The sequence below is a fragment of the Ranitomeya imitator genome, chromosome 2 (assembly GCF_032444005.1).
Source record: "Ranitomeya imitator isolate aRanImi1 chromosome 2, aRanImi1.pri, whole genome shotgun sequence".
NCBI lineage: Eukaryota > Metazoa > Chordata > Amphibia > Anura > Dendrobatidae > Ranitomeya > Ranitomeya imitator.
The window spans coordinates 167,282,736-167,298,934 of record NC_091283.1 but is presented as its reverse complement, the minus strand read 5'-3'; the positions used below and the strand labels follow the sequence as shown (position 1 = coordinate 167,298,934).

The window sequence follows — 16,199 nt, the reverse complement described above, 5'->3', positions numbered from 1 at the left end:
TAGAAAGCCCGAATGGCATAACCAGGTACTCAAAATGGCCCTCGGGCGTATTAAATGCTGTTTTCCATTCATCGCCCTGTTTAATGCGCACAAGATTATACGCACCACGAAGATCTATTTTGGTGAACCAACTAGCCCCCTTAATCCGAGCAAACAAATCAGACAGCAGCGGCAAGGGGTACTGAAATTTGACCGTGATTTTATTTAGAAGGCGGTAATCAATACAAGGTCTCAGCGAACCATCCTTCTTGGCCACAAAAAAGAACCCTGCTCCCAATGGCGACGACGACGGGCAAATATAACCCTTCTCCAAGGATTCCTTTACGTAACTCCGCATAGCGGCGTGCTCAGGCACAGACAAATTAAACAGTCGACCTTTAGGAAACTTACTACCAGGAATCAAATCGATAGCACAATCACAATCCCTAAGCGGAGGTAGGGCACTGGACTTGGGCTCATCAAATCTTTCTTTCTTTATTCTTTCTTTATTTTTTTTATGTAGCGCTAACATATTACGCAGCGCTTTACAGTTTTTCACACATTATCATCACTGTCCCCCAATGGGGCTTACAATCTAGAATCCCTATCAGTATGTCTTTGGAATGTGGGAGGAAACCGGAGTGCCCGGAGGAAACCCACGCAAACACGGAGAGAACATACAAACTCTTTGCAGATGTTGTCCTGGGTGGGATTAGAACCCAGGATCCCAGCGCTGCAAGGCTGCAGTGCTAACCACTGCGCCACCGTGCCGCCCCGCCCCATCAAATACATCCCGGTAATCCGACAAGAACTCTGGGACCTCAGAAGGGGTGGATGATGAAATAGACAGAAATGGAACATCACCATGTACCCCCTGACAACCCCAGCTGGACACAGACATTGATTTCCAATCCAATACTGGGTTATGGACTTGTAGCCATGGCAACCCCAACACGACCACATCATGCAAATTATGTAACACCAAAAAGCGAATATCCTCCTGATGCGCAGGAGCCATGCACATGGTCAGCTGGGTCCAGTACTGAGGCTTATTCTTGGCCAAAGGCTTAGCATCAATTCCTCTCAATGGAATAGGATACTGCAAAGGCTCCAAGAAAAACCCACAGCGCCTAGCATACTCCAAGTCCATCAAATTCAGGGCAGCGCCTGAATCCACAAATGCCATGACAGAATAGGATGACAAAGAGCAGATCAAAGTAACGGACAAAAGAAATTTCGACTGTACCGTACCAATGGTGGCAGACTTAGCGAACCGCTTAGTGCGCTTAGGACAATCGGAGATAGCATGAGTGGAATCACCACAGTAAAAACACAGCCGATTCCGTCGTCTGTGTTCTTGCCGTTCAGCTCTGGTCAAAGTCCTATTGCATTGCATAGGCTCAGGTTTATGCTCAGATAATACCGCCAAATGGTGCACAGTTTTACGCTCACGTAAGCGTCGATCGATCTGAATGGCCAAAGACATAGACTCATTCAGACCAGCAGGCATAGGAAATCCCACCATGACATCCTTAAGGGCTTCAGAGAGACCCTTTCTGAAAATTGCTGCAAGAGCACATTCATTCCATTGAGTGAGCACAGACCACTTCCTAAATTTCTGACAATATATCTCTACCTCATCCTGACCCTGACACAGAGCCAGCAAGATTTTCTCTGCCTGATCCACTGAATTAGGTTCATCATAAAGCAACCCGAGCGCCAGAAAAAACGCATCAATATCACATAATGCAGGATCTCCTGGCGCAAGGGAAAATGCCCAGTCTTGAGGGTCGCCACGTAATAAAGAAATAATGATCTTTACTTGTTGAACTGGGTCACCAGAGGAGCGGGGTTTCAAAGCCAGAAATAGTTTACAATTATTTTTGAAATTCAGAAACTTAGCTCTATCTCCAGAAAATAACTCAGGAATAGGAATTTTAGGTTCTAACATAGGATTCTGAACCACTAAATCTTGAATGTTCTGAACACTTATAGCGAGATTATCCATCAAAGAGGACAGACCTTGAATGTCCATGTCTACACCTGTGTTCTGAACCACCCTGATGTAAAGGGGAAAAGAAAGACAAAACACAGTGCAAAGAAAAAAAAATGGTCTCAGAACTTCTCTTTTCCCTCTATTGAGAAGCATTAGTACTTTGGGCCTCCAGTACTGTTATGAACAGGTGATTCAGAACCACAATGGACCTAGTGGTTAAGAGCACACAAAGTGACCTGATAGTTACTAACATAGGACGAGCTCTGAGACGTGGGAACTCTGCTGACCGCAATCCCTAATCCTATCATACCACACTAGAGGTAGCCGTGGATTGCGCCTAACGCTCCCTATGCAACTCGGCACAGCCTGAGAAACTAACTAGCCCTGAAGATAGAAAAATAAGCCTACCTTGCCGCAGAGAAATTCCCCAAAGGAAAAGGCAGCCCCCCACATATAATGACTGTGAGTTAAGATGAAAATACAAACACAGAGATGAAATAGATTTTAGCAAAGTGAGGCCCGACTTACTGAATAGACCGAGGATAGGAAAGATAGCTTTGCGGTCAGCACAAAAACCTACAAACAACCACGCAGAGGGGGCAAAAAGACCCTTCGCACCGACTAACGGTACGGAGGTGCTCCCTCTGCGTCTCAGAGCTTCCATCAAGCAAGAAAAACCAATATAGCAAGCTGGACAGAAAATATAGCAAACAAAAGTAACACAAGCAGAACTTAGCTTATGCAGGGCAGACAGGCCACAAGAACGATCCAGGAGAGAGCCAGACCAATACTGGAACATTGACTGGAGGCCAGGAACAAAGAACTAGGTGGAGTTAAATAGAGCAGCACCTAACGACTTAACCTCGCACCTGAGGAAGGAAACTCAGAAGCCGCAGCCCCACTCACATCCACCAGCGGAAGCTCATAGACAGAACCAGCCGAAATACCACTCATGACCACAGGAGGGAGCTTGACCACAGAATTCACAACAGCAGCCCCCCACATATAATGACTGTGAGTAAAGATGAAAATACAAACACAGAGATGAAATAGATTTAGCAAAGTGAGGCCCGACTTACTGAACAGACCGAGGATAGGAAAGGTTACTTTGCGGTCAGCACAAAACCTACAAAAAGACCACGCAGAGGGCGCAAAAAGACCCTCCGCACCGACTCACGGTGCGGAGGCGCTCCCTCTGCGTCCCAGAGCTTCCAGCAAGCAAGAATAATCGAAATAGCAAGCTGGACAGAAAAATAGCAAACCAGAGAAAAACAAGCAGTCACTTAGCTTCTGCTGGGAAGACAGGTCACAAGAACGATCCAGGAGTGAACTAGACCAATACTGGAACATTGACAGGTGGCCTGGAGCAAAGATCTAAGTGGAGTTAAATAGAGCAGCCAACTAACGAATTAACCTCGTCACCTGAGGAAGGAAACTCAGAAACACCCACAGCCACCAGAGAAAGTCCATGGACAGAACCAGCCGAAGTACCATTCATGACCACAGGAGGGAGCCCGACAACAGAACTCACAACAGTACCCCCTTCTTGAGGAGGGGTCACCGAACCCTCACCAGAGCCCCCAGGCCGAGCCAAATGAAAGGCACGAACCAGATCGGCAGCATGAACATCAGAGGCAAAAACCCAGGAATTATCTTCCTGACCATAACCCTTCCACTTGACCAGGTACTGGAGTTTCCGTCTCGAAATACGAGAATCCAAAATCTTCACCACATACTCCAACTCCCCCTCAACCAACACCGGGACAGGAGGATCAACAGATGGAACCACAGGCGCCACGTATCTCCGCAACAATGACCTATGGAATACATTATGGATGGCAAAAGAAGCAGGAAGGGCCAAACGAAATGACACAGGATTGATAACCTCAGAAATCTTATACGGACCAATGAAACGAGGCTTAAACTTAGGAGAGGAAACCTTCATAGGAACATAACGAGACGACAACCAAACCAAATCCCCAACACGAAGTCGGGGACCCACACAACGCCGGCGGTTAGCAAAATGTTGAGCCTTCTCCTGGGACACCCGGAGAGTCAGGCACAAAACTCCTTGACAGGGCATCAGCCTTCACATTTTTAGAGCCCGGAAGGTACGAAACCACAAAATCAAAACGGGAGAAAAATAACGACCATCGAGCCTGTCTCGGATTCAACCGTTTGGCAGATTCAAGATAAGTCAAATTCTTGTGATCTGTCAAGACCACCACGCGATGCTTGGCTCCTTCAAGCCAATGACGCCACTCCTCGAATGCCCACTTCATGGCCAACAACTCTCGATTACCAACATCATAATTGCGCTCAGCAGGCGAAAACTTTCTAGAAAAGAAAGCACATGGCTTCATCACCGAGCCATCAGAACTTCTTTGCGACAAAACAGCCCCAGCTCCAATCTCAGAAGCATCAACCTCGACCTGAAATGGGAGCGAAACATCTGGCTGGCACAGCACAGGGGCAGAAGAAAAACAACGCTTCAACTCCTGAAAATCCTCTACAGCTGCAGAAGACCAATTGACCACATCAGCACCCTTCTTGGTCAAATCAGTCAACGGTTTAGCAGCACTAGAAAAATTAGCAATGAAGCGCCGATAAAAATTAGCAAAGCCCAGGAACTTTTGCAGGCTCTTCACAGATGTCGGCTGAGTCCAATCGTAAATGGCTTGGACTTTAACAGGGTCCATCTCGATAGTAGAAAGGGAAAAAATTAACCCCAAAAATGAAACCTTCTGAACTCCAAAGAGACACTTTGACCCCTTCACAAACAAGGAATTCGCACGAAGGACCTGGAACACCATTCTGACCTGCTTCACATGAGACTCCCAATCATCCGAAAAGACCAAAATGTCATCCAAATATACAATCAGGAATTTATCCAGGTACTCTCGGAAGATGTCATGCATAAAGGACTGAAATACTGATGGAGCATTGGAAAGCCCTAATGGCATAACCAGGTACTCAAAATGGCCCTCGGGCGTATTAAATGCTGTTTTCCATTCATCGCCTTGTTTAATACGCACAAGATTATACGCCCCTCGAAGATCTATCTTGGTGAACCAACTAGCCCCTCTAATGCGAGCAAACAAATCAGACAGCAACGGCAAAGGATACTGAAATTTGACTGTAATTTTATTGAGAAGGCGGTAATCAATACAAGGTCTCAAAGAACCATCCTTCTTGGCCACAAAAAAGAACCCTGCTCCCAATGGTGACGACGACGGGCGAATATGACCCTTCTCCAAGGATTGCTTTATATAACTCCGCATAGCGGCGTGTTCTGGCACAGATAAATTGAACAATCGGCCCTTAGGAAACTTACTACCAGGAATCAAATTAATTGCACAATCGCAATCCCTATGAGGAGGTAGGGCACTGGCTTTGGGCTCATCAAATACATCCCGATAATCCGACAAAAACTCTGGAACTTCAGAAGGAGTGGAAGACGAAATAGACAAAAATGGAACATCACCATGTACCCCCTGGCAACCCCAGCTGGACACAGACATAGATTTCCAGTCCAATACTGGATTATGAACCTGTAGCCATGGCAACCCCAAAACGACCACATCATGCAGATTATGCAACACCAGAAAGCGGATATCCTCCTGATGTGCAGGAGCCATGCACATGGTCAATTGGGTCCAGTACGGAGGCTTATTCTTGGCCAAAGGCGTAGCATCAATTCCTCTCAATGGAATAGGATACTGCAAGGGCTCCAAGAAAAAACCACAGCGCCTAGCATACTCCAAGTCCATCAAATTCAGGGCAGCGCCTGAATCCACAAATGCCATAACAGAATAGGATGACAAAGAACAAATCAGAGTAACGGACAATAGAAATTTAGACTGTACAGTACCAATGGTGTCAGACCTAGCGAACCGCTTAGTGCGCTTAGGACAATTGGAGATAGCATGAGTGGCATTACCACAGTAAAAACACAGCCCATTCCGACGTCTGTGTTCTTGCCATTCAGATCTGGTCAAAGTCCTATCACATTGCATAGGCTCAGGTCCATGCTCAGATAGTACTGCCAAGTGGTGCACAGCTTTACGCTCACGCAAGCGTCGATCGATCTGAATGGCCAAAGACATAGACTCATTCAGACCAGCAGGCATGGGAAATCCCACCATGACATCCTTAAGGGCTTCAGAGAGACCCTTTCTGAAGATTGCTGCCAGGGCACATTCATTCCACTGAGTGAGCACAGACCACTTTCTAAACTTCTGACAATATATCTCCGCTTCATCCTGACCCTGACACAGAGCCAGCAAGATTTTCTCTGCCTGATCCACTGAATTAGGTTCGTCATAAAGCAATCCAAGCACCAGGAAAAACGCATCAACATCACGCAATGCCGGATCTCCTGGCGCAAGGGAAAATGCCCAGTCTTGAGGGTCACCGCGTAACAAAGAAATAATGATCTTTACTTGTTGAACAGGGTCACCTGAGGAGCGAGGTTTCAAGGCAAGAAACAATTTACAATTATTTTTGAAATTCAAGAACTTAGATCTATCACCAAAAAACAAATCAGGAATTGGAATCCTAGGCTCTGACATCGGATTCTGAACCACAAAATCTTGAATGTTTTGTACCCTTGTAGTGAGATTATCCATCCAAGAGGACAGACCTTGAATGTCCATGTCTACACCTGTGTTCTGAACCACCCAGATGTAAAGGGGAAAAGAAAGACAAAACACACTACAAAGAAAAAAAAATGGTCTCAGAACTTCTCTTATCCCTCTATTGAGATGCATTAGTACTTTGGGCCACCTGTACTGTTATGACCTGGTGGTCAGGACAATAATGGACCTGGTGGATAAGAGCACACGGAATGACCTGATAGTTACTGATAATATAGGGCAAGCTCTGGGACGTGGGAACTCTGCTGACCGCAATCCCTAATCCTATCAACCACACTAGAAATAGCCGTGGATTGCGCCTAACGCTCCCTATGCAACTCGGCACAGCCTAAGAAACTAGCTAGCCCTGAAGATAGAAAAATAAAGCCTACCTTGCCTCAGAGAAATTCCCCAAAGGAAAAGGCAGCCCCCCACATATAATGACTGTGAGTAAAGATGAAAATACAAACACAGATATGAAATAGATTTAGCAAAGTGAGGCCCGACTTACTGAACAGACCGAGGATAGGAAAGGTTACTTTGCGGTCAGCACAAAAACCTACAAAAAGACCACGCAGAGGGCGCAAAAAGACCCTCCGCACCGACTCACGGTGCGGAGGCGCTCCCTCTGCGTCCCAGAGCTTCCAGCAAGCAAGAACAATCGAAATAGCAAGCTGGACAGAAAAATAGCAAACCAGAGAAAAACAAGCAGTCACTTAGCTTCTGCTGGGAAGACAGGTCACAAGAACGATCCAGGAGTGAACTAGACCAATACTGGAACATTGACAGGTGGCATGGAGCAAAGATCTAAGTGGAGTTAAATAGAGCAGCAGCTAACGAATTAACATTGTCACCTGAGGAAGGAAACTCAGAAACACCCACAGCCACCAGAGAAAGTCCATGGACAGAACCAGCCGAAGTACCATTCATGACCACAGGAGGGAGCCCGACAACAGAATTCACAACATGCCCCTATGTACAAGAATATAACTACTATATACTGCCCTATGTACAACAATATAACTACTATAATACGGCCTCCTATGTATAAGAATATAACTACATCAATACCCTGTGCTATACAGTGCTCATTATGAAAGTCCCGCCCACGCTTGCCCCGCCCCTGCTCTTGCCGCCATTTTTCACGTCTTGTTTATCAGCTAAAACCACCAATAGTATTAGAGGGGTGTGTCTTGCCGTCCGGCACCAGGATGTGGGCGGAGTTCCGGCTCTGCGTTCCACACCTCTTTCATGTCGTCCGGACTGTAGTAGTCGTGATCGGGGTGTTCCCCGTTTGACCGGAAGAGGAAGGAAGTTTGGTTCTGTTTCCTGCTGCGCTCCCGCCCGTTATCAGCGGAGGATTAGTAGGCGGATAGGTGAGTGCGTCTGCGGTAGTCACGGTTCTATTGCGTAGTATTGAAAGCGGGAAGCTGTGTGCGGCTGTCAATCACACTGTCACATGACTGCGACTGCTCTATAGAGGCAGACCTTCCCCTCATATCACACGCTGTATACCCCTCCTCCTGTGTATATACTGCCGTGTATCGCTGTATACCCCTCCTCCTGTGTATATACTGCCGTGTATCGCTGTATACCCCTCCTCCTGTGTATATACTGCCGTGTATCGCTGTATACCCCTCCTGTGTATATACTGCCGTGTATCGCTGTATACCCCTCCTCCTGTGTATATACTGCCGTGTATCGCTGTATACCCCTCCTCCTGTGTATATACTGCCGTGTATCGCTGTATACCCCTCCTCCTGTGTATATACTGCCGTGTATCGCTGTATACCCCTCCTCCTGTGTATATACTGCCGTGTATCGCTGTATACCCCTCCTCCTGTGTATATACTGCCGTGTATCGCTGTATACCCCTCCTCCTATGTATATATACTGCCGTGTATCGCTGTATACCCCTCCTCCTGTGTATATACTGCCGTGTATCGCTGTATACCCCTCCTGTGTATATACTGCCGTGTATCGCTGTATACCCCTCCTCCTGTGTATATACTGCCGTGTATCGCTGTATACCTCTCCTCCTGTGTATATACTGCCGTGTATCGCTGTATACCTCTCCTCCTGTGTATATACTGCCGTGTATCGCTGTATACCCCTCCTCCTGTATATACTGCCGTGTATCGCTGTATACCCCTCCTCCTGTATATACTGCCGTGTATCGCTGTATACCCCTCCTCCTGTATATACTGCCGTGTATCGCTGTATACCCCTCCTCCTGTATATACTGCCGTGTATCGCTGTATACCCCTCCTCCTGTATATACTGCCGTGTATCGCTGTATACCCCTCCTCCTGTATATACTGCCGTGTATCGCTGTATACCCCTCCTCCTGTGTATATATACTGCCGTGTATCGCTGTATAACCCTCCTCCTGTGTATATACTGCCGTGTATCGCTGTATACCCCTCGTCCTGTGTATATATACTGCCGTGTATCGCTGTATACCCCTCCTCCTGTGTATATACTGCCGTGTATCGCTGTATACCCCTCCTCCTGTGTATATACTGCCGTGTATCGCTGTATACCCCTCCTGTGTATATACTGCCGTGTATCGCTGTATACCCCTCCTCCTGTGTATATACTGCCGTGTATCGCTGTATACCCCTCCTCCTGTGTATATACTGCCGTGTATCGCTGTATACCCCTCCTCCTGTGTATATACTGCCGTGTATCGCTGTATACCCCTCCTCCTGTGTATATACTGCCGTGTATCGCTGTATACCCCTCCTCCTGTGTATATACTGCCGTGTATCGCTGTATACCCCTCCTCCTATGTATATATACTGCCGTGTATCGCTGTATACCCCTCCTCCTGTGTATATACTGCCGTGTATCGCTGTATACCCCTCCTGTGTATATACTGCCGTGTATCGCTGTATACCCCTCCTCCTGTGTATATACTGCCGTGTATCGCTGTATACCTCTCCTCCTGTGTATATACTGCCGTGTATCGCTGTATACCTCTCCTCCTGTGTATATACTGCCGTGTATCGCTGTATACCCCTCCTCCTGTATATACTGCCGTGTATCGCTGTATACCCCTCCTCCTGTATATACTGCCGTGTATCGCTGTATACCCCTCCTCCTGTATATACTGCCGTGTATCGCTGTATACCCCTCCTCCTGTATATACTGCCGTGTATCGCTGTATACCCCTCCTCCTGTATATACTGCCGTGTATCGCTGTATACCCCTCCTCCTGTATATACTGCCGTGTATCGCTGTATACCCCTCCTCCTGTGTATATATACTGCCGTGTATCGCTGTATAACCCTCCTCCTGTGTATATACTGCCGTGTATCGCTGTATACCCCTCGTCCTGTGTATATATACTGCCGTGTATCGCTGTATACCCCTCCTCCTGTGTGTATACTGCCGTGTATCGCTGTATACCCCTCCTCCTGTATATACTGCCGTGTATCGCTGTATACCCCTCCTCCTGTGTATATACTGCTGTGTATCGCTGTATACCCCTCCTCCTGTGTATATATACTGCCGTGTATCGCTGTATATCCCTCCTCCTGTATATACTGCGGTGTATCGCTGTATACCCCTCCTCCTGTGTATATACTGCTGTGTATCGCTGTATACCCCTCCTCCTGTATATACTGCCGTGTATCGCTGTATACCCCTCCTCCTGTGTATATACTGCTGTGTATCGCTGTATACCCCTCCTCCTGTGTATATATACTGCCGTGTATCGCTGTATATCCCTCCTCCTGTATATACTGCGGTGTATCGCTGTATACCCCTCCTCCTGTGTATATACTGCCGTGTATCGCTGTATACCCCTCCTCCTGTGTATATACTGCCGTGTATCGCTGTATATCCCTCCTCCTGTATATACTGCGGTGTATCGCTGTATACCCCTCCTCCTCCTGTATATACTGCCGTGTATCGCTGTATACCCCTCCTCCTGTGTATATACTGCCGTGTATCGCTGTATACCCCATCTCCTGTGTATATATACTGCCGTGTATCGCTGTATACCCCTCCTCCTATGTATATATACTGCCGTGTATCGCTGTATACCCCTCCTCCTGTGTATATACTGCCGTGTATCGCTGTATACCCCTCCTGTGTATATACTGCCGTGTATCGCTGTATATACTGCCGTGTATCGCTGTATACCCCTCCTCCTGTGTATATACTGCCGTGTATCGCTGTATACCCCTCCTCCTGTGTATATACTGCCGTGTATCGCTGTATATCCCTCCTCCTGTATATACTGCCGTGTATCGCTGTATACCCCTCCTCCTGTGTATATACTGCCGTGTATCGCTGTATAACCCTCCTCCTGTGTATATACTGCCGTGTATCGCTGTATACCCCTCGTCCTGTGTATATATACTGCCGTGTATCGCTGTATACCCCTCCTCCTGTGTATATACTGCCGTGCATCGCTGTATACCCCTCCTCCTGTATATACTGCCGTGCATCGCTGTATACCCCTCCTCCTGTGTATATACTGCCGTGTATCGCTGTATACCCCTCCTCCTGTGTATATACTGCCGTGTATCGCTGTATACCCCTCCTCCTGTGTATATACTGCCGTGTATCGCTGTATACCCCTCCTCCTGTGTATATACTGCCGTGCATCGCTGTATACCCCTCCTCCTGTATATACTGCCGTGTATCGCTGTATACCCGTCCTCCTGTATATACTGCCGTGTATCGCTGTATACCCGTCCTCCTGTATATACTGCCGTGTATCGCTGTATACCCGTCCTCCTGTATATACTGCCATGTATCGCTGTATACCTCTCCTCCTGTATATACTGCCGTGTATCGCTGTATACCCCTCCTCCTGTGTATATACTGCCGTGTATCGCTGTATACCCCTCCTGTGTATATATACTGCCGTGTATCGCTGTATACCCCTCCTCCTGTGTATATATACTGCCGTGTATCGCTGTATACCCCTCCTGTATATACTACCGTGTATCGCTGTATACCCCTCCTGTGTATATACTACCGTGTATCGCTGTATACCCCTTCTCCTGTATATACTGCCATGTATCGCTGTATACCCCTCCTCCTCCTGTATATACTGCCGTGTATCGCTGTATACCCCTCCTCCTCCTGTATATACTGCCGTGTATCGCTGTATACCCCTCCTCCTGTATATATACTGCCGTGTATCGCTGTATACCCCTCCTCCTGTGTATATACTGCCGTGTATCGCTGTATACCCCTCCTCCTGTGTATATACTGCCGTGTATCGCTGTATACCCCTCCTGTGTATATACTGCCGTGTATCGCTGTATACCCCTCCTCCTCCTGTATATACTGCAGTGTATCGCTGTATACCCCTCCTGTGTATATACTGCCGTGTATCGCTGTATACCCCTCCTCCTGTGTATATACTGCCGTGCATCGCTGTATACCCCTCCTCCTGTATATACTGCCGTGTATCGCTGTATACCCGTCCTCCTGTATATACTGCCGTGTATCGCTGTATACCCGTCCTCCTGTATATACTGCCGTGTATCGCTGTATACCCGTCCTCCTGTATATACTGCCATGTATCGCTGTATACCTCTCCTCCTGTATATACTGCCGTGTATCGCTGTATACCCCTCCTCCTGTGTATATACTGCCGTGTATCGCTGTATACCCCTCCTGTGTATATATACTGCCGTGTATCGCTGTATACCCCTCCTCCTGTGTATATATACTGCCGTGTATCGCTGTATACCCCTCCTGTATATACTACCGTGTATCGCTGTATACCCCTCCTGTGTATATACTACCGTGTATCGCTGTATACCCCTTCTCCTGTATATACTGCCATGTATCGCTGTATACCCCTCCTCCTCCTGTATATACTGCCGTGTATCGCTGTATACCCCTCCTCCTCCTGTATATACTGCCGTGTATCGCTGTATACCCCTCCTCCTGTATATATACTGCCGTGTATCGCTGTATACCCCTCCTCCTGTGTATATACTGCCGTGTATCGCTGTATACCCCTCCTCCTGTGTATATACTGCCGTGTATCGCTGTATACCCCTCCTGTGTATATACTGCCGTGTATCGCTGTATACCCCTCCTCCTCCTGTATATACTGCAGTGTATCGCTGTATACCCCTCCTGTGTATATACTGCCGTGTATCGCTGTATACCCCTCCTCCTTTGTATATACTGCCGTGTATCGCTGTATACCCCTCCTCCTGTATATACTGCCGTGTATCGCTGTATACCCCTTCTCCTGTGTATATATACTGCCGTGTATCGCTGTATACCCCTCCTCCTCCTGTATATACTGCCGTGTATCGCTGTATACCCCTCCTCCTGTGTATATACTGCCGTGTATCGCTGTATACCCCTCCTCCTGTGTATATACTGCCGTGTATCGCTGTATACCCCTCCTCCTGTGTATATACTGCCGTGTATCGCTGTATACCCCTCCTCCTGTGTATATACTGCCGTGTATCGCTGTATACCCCTCCTCCTGTGTATATACTGCCGTGTATCGCTGTATACCCCTCCTCCTGTGTATATACTGCCGTGTATCGCTGTATACCCCTCCTCCTGTGTATATACTGCCATGTATCGCTGTATACCCCTCCTCCTGTGTATATACTGCCGTGTATCGCTGTATACCCCTCCTCCTGTGTATATACTGCCGTGTATCGCTGTATACCCCTCCTCCTGTGTATATACTGCCGTGTATCGCTGTATACCCCTCCTCCTGTGTATATATACTGCCGTGTATCGCTGTATACCCCTCCTCCTGTGTATATATACTGCCATGTATCGCTGTATACCCCTCCTGTGTATACTGCTGTATACCCCTCCTCCTGTGTATATGTACTGCCGTGTATCGCTGTATACCCCTCCTCCTGTGTATATATACTGCCGTGTATCGCTGTATACCCCTCCTCCCGTGTATATACTGCCGTGTATCGCTGTATATCCCTCCTCCTGTGTATATACTGCCGTGTATCGCTATATACCCCTCCTCCTGTATATACTGCCGTGTATCGCTGTATACCCCTCCTGTGTATATGCTGCCGTGTATCGCTGTATACCCCTCCTGTGTATATACTGCCGTGTATCGCTGTATACCCCTCCTGTGTATATACTGCCGTGCATCGCTGTATACCCCTCCTGTGTATATACACTGCCGTGTATCGCTGTATACCCCTCCTCCTGTGTATCGCTGTATACCCCTCCTCCTGTGTATATATACTGCCGTGCATCGTTGTATACCCCTCCTGTGTATATACTGCCGTGTATCGCTGTATACCCCTCCTCCTGTGTATATATACTGCCGTGTATCGCTGTATACCCCTCCTCCTGTGTATATACTGCCGTGTATCGCTGTATACCCCTCCTTCTGTGTATATACTGCCGTGCATCGCTGTATACCCCTCCTGTGTATATACTGCCGTGTATCGCTGTATACCCCTTCTCCTGTGTATATATACTGCCGTGTATCACTGTATACCCCTCCTCCTGTGTATATATACTGCCGTGTATCGCTGTATACCCCTTCTCCTGTGTATATATACTGCCGTGTATCACTGTATACCCCTCATCGTGTGTATATATAATATACTGTTGTATATGAGCACTCCCACTACTGTTACTACCACCACTGACATTACTATTACTTCTCCGGCTACTATTACAACTGCCACCACTATTACTATTACTACCAGCTTTATTATCACTACTACTACCACCATTACTATTACTACTACCAACACCATTACTGTGACTGCCAACACCATTACTGCTCCACCACCATTACTGTTACTACCACCACTACCAGTACTATTACTACTACCACCATTACTACTACCACAATTACTGTTACTACCACCACTACCAGTACTATTACTACTACCACCATTACTGTTACTGCTACCACCATTACTGTTACTACTACCACCACCATTACTATTACTTCTACCACCATTACTACTACCACCATCATTACTATTACTACTACCACCACCATTACTATTACGACCATTATTATTACTACTATAACCACTATTACATCTATTACTACTACCACTATTACTACTACTACCAGCACCATTACTATTACTACTACCAGCACCATTACTATTACTACTACCACCATTATTATTTCTATTACTACACCACCATTACTATTACTACTGCCACCACCATTACTACCACCACTATTTCGATCACTACTACCACCATTACTATTACTACCACCACCATTACTATTACTACTACCACCAGAATTACTATTACTACCACAATTATTATTTCTACTACCATCACTATTACTATCACTGCTGCCACCACCATTATTATTACCATAACCATTACTACTACCACCACTATTACTATCCCTACTACCACCACCATTACGATTACTACACCACCATTACGATTACTACACCACCATTACGATTACTACACTACCATTACTATTACTCCCACCATTACTACTACCACCACCATTACTATTACTTCACCACCATTACTATTACTCCCACCATTACTACTACCACCACCATTACTATTACTTCACCACCATTACTATTACTCCCACCATTACTACTACCACCACCATTACTATTACTACTACCACCATTACGATTACTACACCACCATTACTATTACGCCCACTATTACTACTACCACCATTACTATTACCACCACCATTACTATTACTACTGCCTCCACCGTTAGTATTGCTACCACCACCATTACTATTACTACTACCACCATTACTACCACCACCATTAATATTGCTTCCACCGCCATTACTATTACTACACCACCATTACTATTACTACACCACCATTACTATTACTCCCACCACCATTAATATTGCTTCCACTATTACTACCACCACCATTACTATTACTACTACTACCACCGTTACTATTGCTACCACCACATTACTATTACTACCACAACCATTAATATTGCTTCCACCGCCATTATTACCACCACCGTTACTATTACTACACCACCATTACTATTACTACACCACCACTATTACTACACCACCACTATTACTACACCACCATTACTACACCACCATTACTATTACTCCCACCACCATTAACCCCTTTACCCCCAAGGGTGGTTTGCACGTTATCAACCGGGCCAATTTTTACAATTCTGACCACTGTCCCTTTATGAGGTTATAACTCTGGAATGCTTCAACGGATCCCGGTGATTCTGACATTGTTTTCTCGTGACATATTGTACTTCATGATAGTGGTAAAATTTATTTGATAGTACCTGCGTTTATTTGTGAAAAAAACGGAAATATGGCGAAAATTTTGAAAATTTCGCAATTTTCCAACTTTGAATTTTTATGCAATTAAATCACAGAGATATGTCACACAAAACACTTAATAAGTAACATTTCCCACATGTCTACTTTACATCAGCACAATTTTGGAACCAAAATGTTTATTTGTTAGGGAGTTATAAGGGTTAAAAGTTGACCAGCAATTTCTCATTTTTACAACACCATTTTATTTTAGGGACCACATCTCATTTGAAGTCATTTTGAGGGGTCTATATGATAGAAAATACCCAAGTGTGACACCATTCTAAAAACTACA

General features: G+C 46.3%; 1 protein-coding gene across 2 annotated transcripts in view; it reads left to right on the top strand.

The window, feature by feature from the left end:
- The first annotated feature begins 7,853 nt into the window (after positions 1–7,853).
- The window catches only part of LOC138662332 (methyl-CpG-binding domain protein 1-like), a 35,925-nt gene continuing 27,579 nt past the window's right edge, over positions 7,854–16,199 (top strand). For both annotated transcript variants that reach the window (XM_069747831.1, XM_069747829.1), the window contains exon 1: positions 7,854–7,985. The gene's annotated coding sequence lies outside the window, so the exon portion shown is untranslated. The remainder of the gene's footprint in view (positions 7,986–16,199) is intronic.